A 12500-nucleotide genomic window follows, 5' to 3' on the forward strand; every position below is an offset into this window, starting at 1 on the left:
AGTGGTGATGTAACCCGAAGGTCGTGGGTTCAATTCCCACCCTGGTCTGAGTCTTTCTCTGTCCTTGTGTGGGCCCATTTCCATCAGTAGGGCTAACGCTCACATGGTTCATATGGGGTAGATAGATGGCACTTGCACATTACACTCCAATCAGTCTGTCTAAACGTAAGTGCTACACGGCCTACTTTTGCAAAAACGTAGTCCCTCCTTGAAGGAAACAAGCCTTTTTGAAATTTTAACCGTAAAACCAGTCAAATTTTATGAAGAAATAAAAATAATCATTTTATTTTTGTGTGTGAAAATTCTTTACCTGCTCCCTTGCATACCTTGTCAAACGTATTTATGCTTAGAACATTTTTCAAGGAAAACAACTACTGGCATTTCTTGTTTTCTGGACAAAATTGAACTGGTGAATTTACCCTGAAAAGAAGACCTTGAATCAAAATGAAACCCGTTTGCATTACCAACTGCAAATGTCACATTTCTATTTTAACCCAAGAAAAAATGAGTTTCTAGTAGACCATCCAACATTACTATAACAGTCTATTCCAAAGTTTGTTGACGCTAAGTCAACCTTCCTAGTTACATCTTAGCTTTTCCATATTCATCATTAAACTGTACAACCTAATCCCCGCTGACCCGACAGAGTTGTTGCCATTGTGTTGTGCATGAACCGCTATATTTTACAGACAGCATTCTCTGACAAACATAAAGTTACTCGTTTGATTATTTTGAGTGCAAGAACAAACAACAATTTCGGTTTGATCTATCAAGAGATTAGCGATCCAGAGTAGATTGGGCTGATTGATTAGGGGCCTTATGCAAGGACGACGCCAAAGCCAAGGAGAACGTTGCCTAAAAATATTATTTCCCGTTATTGTAATAATTTCGCGATAACTCCAAGTCGTTGGGAATGGAAAATGTTTGTCAACGTTGCGGGAATAAAATTGGCATGAATGGTGTGGTTGTTTGGGAAGAAAATTAAAGATATTTCGTCGGGTTATCACGTCATCTACACAACCTTAAAATTAGTCAATTCACCTCGTTGTCAGGACGAGGGCGAGGACGCCAAAGAAATGTACCAAAATGCAAAAGGCATGTCGTACAGAGCCTTTGTTTTTGTTCAGTAAGTCTATTGTAGGCTTTGTAGCCGTTGTCGTCGCCCTATCGTAAGGTCGCTACTATGAAGCTTACGTAAGCACGACGGCTACCAGAGCGTCATAAAACAATGGGCTTAATGCTGGAACAAAAACACAGGCTCTGCACGACCCGAACGTGTGTTTCACATTTTGATACATTTCTTTGCCGTTCTCGTCCTGACGACGACGTGAAATGACCAAATTTGAAGTCGTGTACAGGACGTCCGTAGGAGAGAAAACTTGAAAATTTATTGTCAGGTTAATAACATACAGGGCAATGGCATAGGGCATTACTCGTTGACATTGGTAATTGCCCCGGGAAAAATTACTTAAAATAATTAGCAACAGTGAAGAAATTGTTTTGAGGCTGTTTTTCAAACAATGCTGTCGTTTCGACGGTGTATGAAAACACTATAAAAAAGCACATAACACTGGAAAAACGTTTCTGTGTAGTGGGCGAATGAGAGAAAGCAGGAAAAAATTGCAAAACCCTTGACTCGGGGGACGAGCGAGAACAAGAAATGATTTCGGGAATCGTTGACAAGCTAAGAAGTGCCTAGGGTCGGATGTTTCCACAAACTTCGCTCACATTTGCGTGTATTTTCGGGTCTAAAAATCACTCGCCTTCGCCTCGCGGGTTTAACATCGATAAAACACCCATGCAATTCAACATACTGTTGCCTATTTAAAAACTAACTATGATTAAAGGAGTCTCTCTTATTCCATGGGCTTCCAACTTGTTTAACAAGGTCATATAGTTTACAGTGAAATGCCTTTGAAAAATCTAAGAAAACTCGAGCAAACCATCATTCAGTAGAACAACAGTGAATGACACGCATTCAGCTCATATGAAAGAAAATCTCATCGCACGAACCGTTCAGAGAAGTTATCCGCTTCACCTTCTTAATCACGTGACCCACTAACAAACAGTTGTTGATGAGATCATTGAAATCCAGCATTCTTGGTCCCAAATTGAAAAAAACTGTGAATGAAATCAAATCACATAGAATTGAAATAGATCGAATCAAACGTTTTTTTCACGAGAGTGGAAAACGGGAGAATGTATTCGGGGATAAACTCAACCCACACATGGCGTTGATTCCCGGAAATCCAGGCCAGGTCACATCATTAAATTGGTGAAGGGCGAATGAACTACTCCGTCAACCGCAACAACGAAAGGTGCCTAAGATCCAATGCCTGGCTCCTCAATTATTATGGTTATGACTACAATCAAGAGATAATCTCTTGCTACAATGGATCCCGGGCAATGGATAATCTAAACTAAGGTGAGACACTTTGTGCCGCATATACAGACAGCTTCAGTGTTAACCCGCTTTGGCAGATAAATAACACCCTCTTTAGGCAGAGAATAACTGCCGGGTTAGGCACTGATCTCTCGTGATTAGGTCTGATCGCTGACTCGATGGTTAGCTTTCATAAATTGTCAAGTTCTGGTAACACCATATTTAAACTTAGTAAAACTTTTTGGTATTTCATATGCAAAAAAACTAAAACTCCTAGGGAGGCTAGGTTGTTAATCTAGGTCCTTAATGGACAATGTGTCCCGCTAGCTGCGGGCTCTACAAAGTCCGGCAAGCGCCCAAAATTATTATTACAAATACATGAATGATGGAAACTTGTAATGTGCCCGGGAAAGATTAACGACCTAGCTCTCCAGTGAGTTCTATTAGCTCAGTGGGTTGAGCATCTGTAACGTTTTATGTCTTATTTTAAACTTTACAGAGAGAGAGAGGGCGAGACGAATGCTAGTCTTATAATACTTTTTAATTCAGATCGCGTCTACGTCGAGCAGTCCAACAAGATATCTGAATTGTCTTCTGATAAAATAACAAGAGTCGATTACACTCCGGGGGGAATGTGCCGCTGGGACTCTGGAACCCTTAGCCTATACCAGAGCTAGTTCAGTTGAATTTTGCTACCCTATACTAGAGTAAACTCCCACCGATTTCCGTCTAAATTCCGATTCTTGACAGTTAATAATATCCAGAGGTGTTTCATGATAGCCATTTATTGACACTGTTGAGGCTGAGTTACGTAAACGTAAACTTTGCCGATTTGATTTTTTTATATTCTTGACTGAGTGGGAATTTCTGGTTTCCTTAGTCTTGATAAAATCTTCAACCGACTGGTCAGTTTCGTGAAAAATGATACCCTATTCTAGACCGAAAGGCTATGATTTATATACTCTATCCTAGAGTACCACATACCTATATAGTCCATATATGGCAGTACCCCCCCCCCAGTTGTCCTTCGCTCGTTGCCCATCGTCAACGCAACTTGTGTTGTATCATGCGTTATGCGTGTATGTCGGTATTGTTTTTACGATTATTTTGTAACGGTCATTCAGTTGTAACTGACGCACGCACGCAAACAATAAACCAATGTTGCTTATCCATTAATTCATTAGCGGCGAGATTCATTATTTCTGCTTAAGAGTTTGTAACGACTCTAGCAACATATAAAGGTAATAAGTAACATTAGCTTGAAGGGTGTAATAAATTATTTGTTTCTTGAGTGATCGAACCATAAACTTCCCACCATTCTTTCCTTACACATCGAGAAAGTAAGTAAATGCTACGTACCTTGAATTGTTCCCGAAGGGAGAAGGCTTTGGTTTTTGAATCCACTTAGATTCAAAATTGAGGGTGTCACAAAGTAAATGACGATTAAGAATGCATTGAATCAGTTTTAGCCAATTAACAAACCCTTAATGTCTACTCGCTAAAGTCTTAGTTAAAGCTAAGCAAGACCAGAGCCTCGAATAATGTATGCATTCTCATTTCAACTTTGAACCTCGCCGAACGAAACCATGTATTTTTTGAGTTATTCGGAGAAATCATGAACCGTCATCTCGCCTAGATCCGTTCTCTTGAGAACTTTTCAGCTTTCTACTCTACTTCCATTCTTTTTGCGTACTACGCATAAATGATTTGTGTTATGAAAGTTTAAGATTTCTTAATGCATGGATAACCAAATTAAATCATCAAATTTTGCAGAGTCATTATCTTGTTGTCGAGGAACTTGCGTCGATTAGCATCCGTTTTGGTAAGTTGCTCATTGTTACTCGTTTCTTAATAACACGAACAAGTAATTTATGTGTAAAAAACCAGTTCTGATGAATTTTGCGTTACTTTTTGGGGTTTTCCTTTACTCAGTTTGGATCAAGTTAGCCACTAATAATGTCAGAATTCCTGCTGTTTATTTTCTAAAGTGATCATGATCACCGTCACTCATGATCAGTTGCGAATGACGCACCCAAATGATCCACCAGTATTATTTATCCCTTAATTTTTTGTTCAGCCGGATCCATTATTCCTGCTCAAAACGTTTTAAAGAGGAACGTTGCAAGGTATTTGGTAATATTAGCTTGCTAGGTGTAATCAGATATTTGTCTGTCGTTGCAAGGTAACACGCAACAGTTAGCTTGAGGGTTCACTGTGATATTTTATTTCTTTCTTGTGTGATCAAACTATATACTGCCCTCCATTCTTTCCTTACACATCGAGAAAGTAAGTAAATGATGTATCTTGAATTGTTCCTGAACAGAGAGGGTTTTAGTTTTTGAATCCACAACAACAAATCCTTAATGCCTACTCACTTTGAAGTCTTACTTAAAGCTAAGCAAGACCAGAGCCTCGTAGAATGTATGCGTTCTCGTTACAACTTTGAACCTTATCTAACGAAACCATTACTTGAGTTGTTTGGAGGAATGGAACAGTCATCTCACCTCGATCAGTGTTCAACTTGGACTGCCTCACTGATCAGTTGCGCAGTTTGCTCGAGTATGAAATGACTTCTCCTTGCTGCTCCATTTGTTAGTCCTCTTGAGAACTTTTCAGCTTTCCTCTCCAGTTCTACATTTTTATTGCATACTAGGCATAAGGGAATTTTGTTATGAAAGTTAAAAGTTTTCGTACAAGATTCGATAATGCATGAATAACCACGATAAATCATCAAATTTTGCAGGATCATTGATTGTCGCCGAGGACCTCGCATTGATTAGCATCCGTTTTGGTAAGCTGCTCATTGTTACTCATTTCTTAAGAACACGGATAAGTAATTTATGTGTGATAAACCATTGCTGATGATTTTTGCGTTACTTTTTGTTGTTTTTTTCTTTACTCACTTTGGATCAAGTTAGCGACTATGTCAGAATTCCCGACATGTTCATTTTCTGAACTGACCACCGTCACTCATGGTCAGTTGCAAATAACGCATCCAAATCATCCACCAGTATTATTTATCCCTTAAATTTTCTTTTCAGCCAGATTCGTTATTCCTGCTCAAAGGGTGCTAAAGAGGAACACTGCAAGGTATTTAGTAATATTAGCTTGCTGGCTGTAATAAGTTACATGTCTGTCGTTTTGAACTAATAAGGAACATTAGCTTGAGGGGTATAATAAATTTTTTTCTTTCTTGTGTAATCGAACTATATACTGCCCTCCATTCTTTCCTTACACGTTGAGAAAGTAAGTAAATGGTTTATCTTGAATTGTTCCTGAAGGGAGAAGGTTTTGTTTTTGAACCCGCTTAGATTCAAATTAAGGGTGTCACAAAGCAAATGACGATTAAAAATGCATTCAATCAGTTTTAGCCATAACAAACCCTTAATGTCTTCTCACTTTGAAGTCTTACTTAAAGCTAAGCAAGACCAGAGCCTCGTAGAATGTATGCGTTCTCGTTACAACTTTGAACCTTGCCTAACGAAACCATTACTTGAGTTGTTTGGAGAAATGAAACAGTCATCTCACCTCGATCAGTGTTCAACTTGGACTGCCTCACTGATCAGTTGCGCAGTTTGCTCGAGTATGAAATGACTTCTCCTTGCTGCTCCATTTGTTAGTTCTCTTGAGAACTTTTCAGCCTTCACGCTCAAGTTCTACATTTTTATTGCATACTCGGCATAATTGAATTTTGTTATGAAAGTTAAAAGTTTACGTACGAGATTCGATAATGCATTGATAACCATATTAAATCACCAAATTTTGCAGGATCATTTCTTTGTCGTCGAGGACCTTGCATTGAGTAGCATCCGTTTTGGTAAGCTGTTCATTGTTACTCATTTCTTAAGAACACGGATGAGTAATTTATGTGTGATAAGCCAGTGCTGATGATTTTTGCTTTTTTTTTTTTGTTGCTTTTTGGATCAAGTTAGCGACTATGTCAGAATTCCCTACATGTTCATTTTCTGAAGTGACCACCGTCACTCATGATCAGTTGCAAATGGCGCATCCAAATCATCCACCAGTATTATTTATCCCTTAACATTTTTTTCAGCCAGATTCATTATTCCTGCTCAAAGGGTTTTAAAGAGGAACATTGCAAGGTATTTAGTAATATTAGCTTGCAAGGTGTAATAACTAATAAGGAACATTAGCTTGAGGGGTGTAATAAAATTATTTCCTTCTTGAACTGTTCCTGAAGGGAGAAGGTTTTAGTTTTTGAACCCGCTTAGATTCAAAATTGAGAGTGTCACAAAGCAAGTGACGACTAAAAAATGCATTCAATCAGTTGTAGCCATACCAAACCCTTAATGTCTACTCGGTTTAAAGCTCGGTCGTTGCTACTGCCATATATCGGCGATATAGAAGGTAAATATTTCAAGGAAGAGCCGGTACAACGTAGATTTGATTTTAGTGGTGTACTATATTTTGGCTGGCGAAACCAGCCTTCTTCAGGTACAATGAGAATCTACATTGGATTTCTTCTATGTACATATATATAGTAAGTGGATGTTGACGTAATATTGGAAAAATGTGATCAAATATGGTAGTTACAACAAATTTGAATTCAAATCCTAAGAGTAACCGAAAAATAACGGAAGTAACTGTAAATAATAAACTGAAATCTTATACGTTTTTTGGCGGATATTAAGACCGTTGGGATCACTTGTCCTGCCTTTTGAAATTTAAAAAGCTTCCCTGGCCTTACCAGGAGTACCCAACCAACAATTTTTCGGAATGTATGCGTTATCGACTTAGACGATCTGTGGGCATCCGTTAACATATTTTCGGTTAATATTTTACTACCCTGGGAAAATATTATCCGCCCTTCAGAGCCAGCTAGCAATAGATTATTTTCCGAAGTTGCCAGCCAGCATCTATTAGTTTGAGGCCCAGCCAGGAAGAGATATTGCACTGTGCGGGGCGCCAACCAACGGCACCTATCATGTTGAGACCCTTCCCAGCCAGCGTAAGTTATTGGAAATTTTGGTTTTGTCAGTAAATAATAATCTTATGACTTCCCTCCCCCCCCCCCCCCTCCCTCCCATTACAACGATTGTTTTCCTTTCGTTATTGACCGTAACTGAAACAGCTCCGCACAAAAACTACGGGAGCAAATTTTCATGTCAGTTATTAATTAATGATTAATTAATACGCGGTGTAATTTTTCAATGTCCCTTGTCTCTAGATGAAAGATAGTTGAACTCACCCCCTTGTGAAATGTTTCATCACAACGCGTTTCCAACTGAAATACGCAGTATACAATGTATATACGGGCCGCCCCGGAATAAGCACCTCTTTGCAAAAAAGACAAAAGCAGCAGAAAAGTTTAACAAGAGTGAAGCTTATGCATCTATATACGGTAGGAAAAGAGTCAGCCAAGCAGTCTTTTCCGTGGACGGCTTTATAAGAAAATCCAGGCCCACTGTCTTTTCGATGGACGAAGTCCGAAAGTAATTGAAATTCCAGTAAGACACAGGCATTCCTGATGGACGGCGCAATTAAATAATTTAAAGGCCAATATTGCACAGCTAGTCATTTTCATCGAAGACGCTGTAAACCAATTGAAATGCAAACATAGCACAGGCATTTTGATGGACGACACACGCTCTCGAAAATACCAACATGACAGTCTTATTTCGATGGACGACGCAGTAATCCAATAAAAATGGCAACATGGCACAGTCATTTTAATGGACGACACAGTAGAAGGATAAAACGACACCCACGGAGAAAAACCTGTAGATCATATAAAAACTCTACAAAGATCGAGGGGTTCCAGCATGAAATCCGCTCTTAAGTGTGGTTCTAAAAAAGGATCAAATTGCCTACCATAACCTGCTTCTTCTCTGTTTAAAATTTATAACATGTGCGATGAGATAAAACGTGAGGGATACCATACTCATACACACTAAATTTGTGATGGTATGTAGCAAGATGTTTCGTGAACAGAAAAGCAGTTTGATAACTTAAATACTAATAATTACTAGTACTATAGCTCCAAGGACTCAAACAAGAGAGTGTTTTTTTATATTTGAGGCGAATGGCCGGGCCCCCGCTGGGGAGAGTGCAATTCTCAAAACGGACAAGTGTAAATTATGCCTTGAGTGATTTACTTCGAAAGAAATTGTATTATTATTGTGCTGTCATCGCAGTATGAGTAGCAGACACCAAGAAAGCTCATAAGAGGTCACATACAGTAGTTTGAAACGATGGCAACGAGGACGCAATGTTAAGACAGTGTGTCTATTTCTCGAAACGGACGAGTTTAAAATATGCCTTGTTTGATTTACTTCGAAAGAAATTGTATTATTATTGTGCTGTCATCGCAGTATGAGTAACAGACACAAAGCAAGCTCATAAGATGTCATATACAGCAGTCTGAAACCATGGCAACGAGGACGCAATAATAAGACGGTGTTTTTTTTTTCCAAACTGAGAAGAGTACAATGTTCCTCGGTAATTTACGTTATGACTGAGAGCTACCATTGTTGCCCGGTTTTGAACGGTGTTGTTTCAAAAGGCACCGGAAATTCCCTTTGTCAGTTTTCTTTGTGAGATGACTACATATCCACAGAACTCGAACCGATCTTGCAAACTGTGTTTTTCAATTACTATTTTCAATAACACCTTGTGCGACAAAACGGTTGAGATAGGCCACAGAGAAACTGAATGGGTGAACTTCGCAAAGCGACATTTATTTGATAATGCAATCGTTAAACTTTAATCTTAAATTAAAGACTGTCTGCATTTTGACAAGGTACCTAAGGTTGCAGATATTGTGTATCCTGAGATACCCTACTTTGGAATAGGGTAGAAAGAGTTCAGTAAAATTATAGGAAACTGAAAATTCAGTAAGACTATGTCTTATTTTTAGCCCATTTAAAAATGTCATTCCCATACGTGTTCATCGTTTTGGTCACATGCATGGCGAGAATTTTCTTCCCTGCTCGGCGCACGTAATTTCACCTCTGACCAAAGAACTAAGCTGAAAGAAAGAAAAGAAATATGTTTGCGCTGAAAATTGTTTTGGGTACATGAATTTGTCATATTCTCACAGCTCATACACCAAGGGGCCACAGTTAACGACGTAATGATTTGCAGGAAATTAAATTCTTCCAGAGAAACTTAAACTGTGCCTTGCGCCATAAAGCGTTCGGGTTTTCAAGCGTGAAAGGAGAAGGGAAATAATTATTGCGACCCGTATAAAAGGCAAGTCGCTCTTGACTCCATGCAATTCTTTTTTTGTTCCAAGGCCTGTCTGAAGGAGTGTTTTTTTCCCTAAAACCTTCTTCCGTCAGCCCCATTCCCCTTACCTTACCCTCCCAATCATGTTTCGTCAGCTAGAAAATTATATCTGCAAGCTATATCTGCACACAAGTAACCTTTGTTGCACACCGCTGAGCGGATGTCTGTGGCGAACGACAGTCTCGTTTAACGTGTTCCAATGTTCTTTCACTAGGATCTTGGAAAAATATGGATTACCAGGAATATTAACTAAAGCGTAATTATTAAAACATTTACGCCTTGCTGTTTTCATATCGTGCTATTTTATAAAAACAGGAAAGAACACTTCTTGGTCTAGGTTGAGGTGAATTTGAATTTTCAACGGATCATTTACTTCTTTCTCTCAGGAAACTCGATTACGGGCACTTCTCGATGCCAGTGTATGTTTGACGAGTTTAATCAAAGCATGTGTTGGGTCACTCAAACAAAATTGGCGAATTGGCATCCTGCTCAAAATTTACGAAAGCGGCTCATGGCTAAAAGTGTAGGCCAAATAAAGGCATGACAATAAACAGACCTGCAGTCCAAACTACACAAGCGGATCTTCAGTTGAAAAACGTCCAACAACTTGAAGCAAGTTTGAAGTGGTAAATATTTTAGCTAAACTGAAAACATTGAAAGTAAGGTTTACCGGATAAATATTGCTCTCATTCACAACAGCTTTGATTAAACAGGGAATAATCATATTTGCAGCTAAAGAGACAAATCAAAATAGTTGTGTTGTACTTTGAACCATTCACATCCCCAACGTACAGGAAAATACCATGTTTGTAGAAATAAGGAATTCTAGAAATACCCATTCACTGCCAAGTTGCAATACTCAGGAGAACTGCAACCCTGGTCCGTAGTTCCGTAGTTGGTGAATGGGAAAAAGGAGAAAGAGTGAGATGGACATCCAGCCCTGTCCATGTATAGTCTAGTCATGTTGAATAAGAATTGATTTTACCCTGTTACCCTTCTACATCTACATCCATACTTGGGAACACGCCAACACGCCAAGAAAATTAAAATAGAGGTTGTTCTCAAATTTGGAAGTTTCTAATAATTCACACTGGGGTTTGAGTAGTTTTAAGAAAATGTCACGCCGCGGTGGCAGAACTTTGGTCAACTCCATCCCCTAGCTCTCTCCTCTTGTCTAAAGTGATTGCGATCGACTGACAAGAACGATATAGGGAATTCAAGTTACAAAACTTTAACAGTACCGTATAAAATTTTGCCCATGTTTCTCGTTTTCTGTGGCCTTACTGTTGTCCAAAACGATGCCAGACTAAACTCCCTTTGGTAAGCACTGAATTGAACTGCAAACAACGACAGTATAATCACATTCTGCGTACACTTCATAAGGACATTTCGACAACGAGATCAAAATAAATTATACAAAACACTCTGCTTAACTTATGGCTGTCCTTGAAGTTCCTGGATAAAAAACTGTGCGTTACTCAAAAGAAATCCTTGCTATAGGCCTGGCTCGTACCCATCTCGACAACGATTTTAAACAAGGGCACAAATGATTGCAGCGTGCGCGATTTGATAGTTGTATAATGTTAAGGATCTCGGGGCTGAGAACAGACAGTTCACTCCCACGCAGCCATTCATGACGTCAGGCAACACTGCTTACTCGGTAAACTGGAAAAAAGCTGAAAACCGTTGGGCATTGGAAGTATATTTAAACATGAAGAATCTTTTTTGTTGCTGTTAAAAGTTTTTTTTCCCTGACAATTTTCCTCTGCCGTAAATCTTGGGGTCTCAAAAATTTAATTGATCCCGCCTGACCTTTATCTATTATCACCATTACATCATATTTAACTTCTTTTTCTTTAAGGGAGATCGTTGTGTGACGAGATCTTGTATGATAGAAGCCAGAAACTAAACTGAAACCTTTCTATCATTATTCTGTCAAATTAATTGCATCACATCATTTGAAGATAAGCTAAAAACCTTTATACGCCAGTGGATGAATTTCAGCCAGGAAAGTGAACAAAGTCTTAGCCAGGAAAAAAAATCTGAACTTTTTTAGTCAACCAGGAACAATGTTTTTCATATCCTAGTGAGCCATACGCGGTTTGAGTCAACTCCAGGCCAGCTCCCACTTGACATTTTTTTTCAGTCAGCCAGCTCGAAAACAGTCTGCAGAGCGACTTGGGGAACGGTTTCGTTAGGTACTCCTGCCTTGTGGATCGCGTCTCTGTTGGAAAATATTTTTTCGGTAGGAATTAATTGAATGTACATGTCAATAGAAATGTTGTGGCGAGAGGAGAGGAAATGTTTGGGGACTGTAGTAGGTTTAGCTTTGGTGTTAGCGTTATCTAAAGTGCGTCGGTGTTCATTAAAACGGTCATTTAAACGTCGTTTAGTTTCTCCTATGTATTGTAGATGGCATCTGTTACATCAAGAGATTATGAAGGTAAGAGAAGTAATCCTGTACATTGGCCCTATTCCCATCGTAATACCTCTTAGGTTATTTTTAGATGATATCAATTTTCCCGTTGGTAATGTTACCGCGTGCGTTACGTGGAAGTTTCGTGGAGGAGAGAAAGTGCAGCAAATTTTCTACGATGTCATTCTCCGTTTTCAAAATTGAGTTTCATGGCCTGATAAAATTCATCGTCTGCAAGATACTGGAATTGCTTAACTGTCTAGTGTACAATGATACTAATTTGAAGAATTTCCAATCTATCAAACCGGTAGTGCACACTTTCTCATCTTCTACAAAATTCTGTCGCTTACAAAACTCGTTCGTGTCAAGATACAGTTTGCAATCATATGTCATGGTCGGTTAACTGTGTAATTCACACTGATACCAATTTTACGATTGTCTAATGTAGGAAAC

The 12500-nt window shown here is 39.0% G+C and overlaps 1 protein-coding gene across 2 annotated transcripts in view; it reads left to right on the plus strand.

Moving 5' to 3' along the window:
• The first annotated feature begins 4417 nt into the window (after nucleotides 1–4417).
• The window catches only part of LOC138015726 (tetratricopeptide repeat protein 28-like), a 46256-nt gene continuing 38173 nt past the window's right edge, over nucleotides 4418–12500 (plus strand). For both annotated transcript variants that reach the window (XR_011125617.1, XR_011125616.1), the window contains exons 1-5: nucleotides 4418–4509; nucleotides 5127–5174; nucleotides 5425–5473; nucleotides 6152–6200; nucleotides 6438–6486. The gene's annotated coding sequence lies outside the window, so the exon portion shown is untranslated. The remainder of the gene's footprint in view (nucleotides 4510–5126; nucleotides 5175–5424; nucleotides 5474–6151; nucleotides 6201–6437; nucleotides 6487–12500) is intronic.

This window comes from Montipora capricornis, chromosome 9, assembly GCF_036669925.1.
Source record: "Montipora capricornis isolate CH-2021 chromosome 9, ASM3666992v2, whole genome shotgun sequence".
In the NCBI taxonomy this organism is placed as follows: domain Eukaryota; kingdom Metazoa; phylum Cnidaria; class Anthozoa; order Scleractinia; family Acroporidae; genus Montipora; species Montipora capricornis.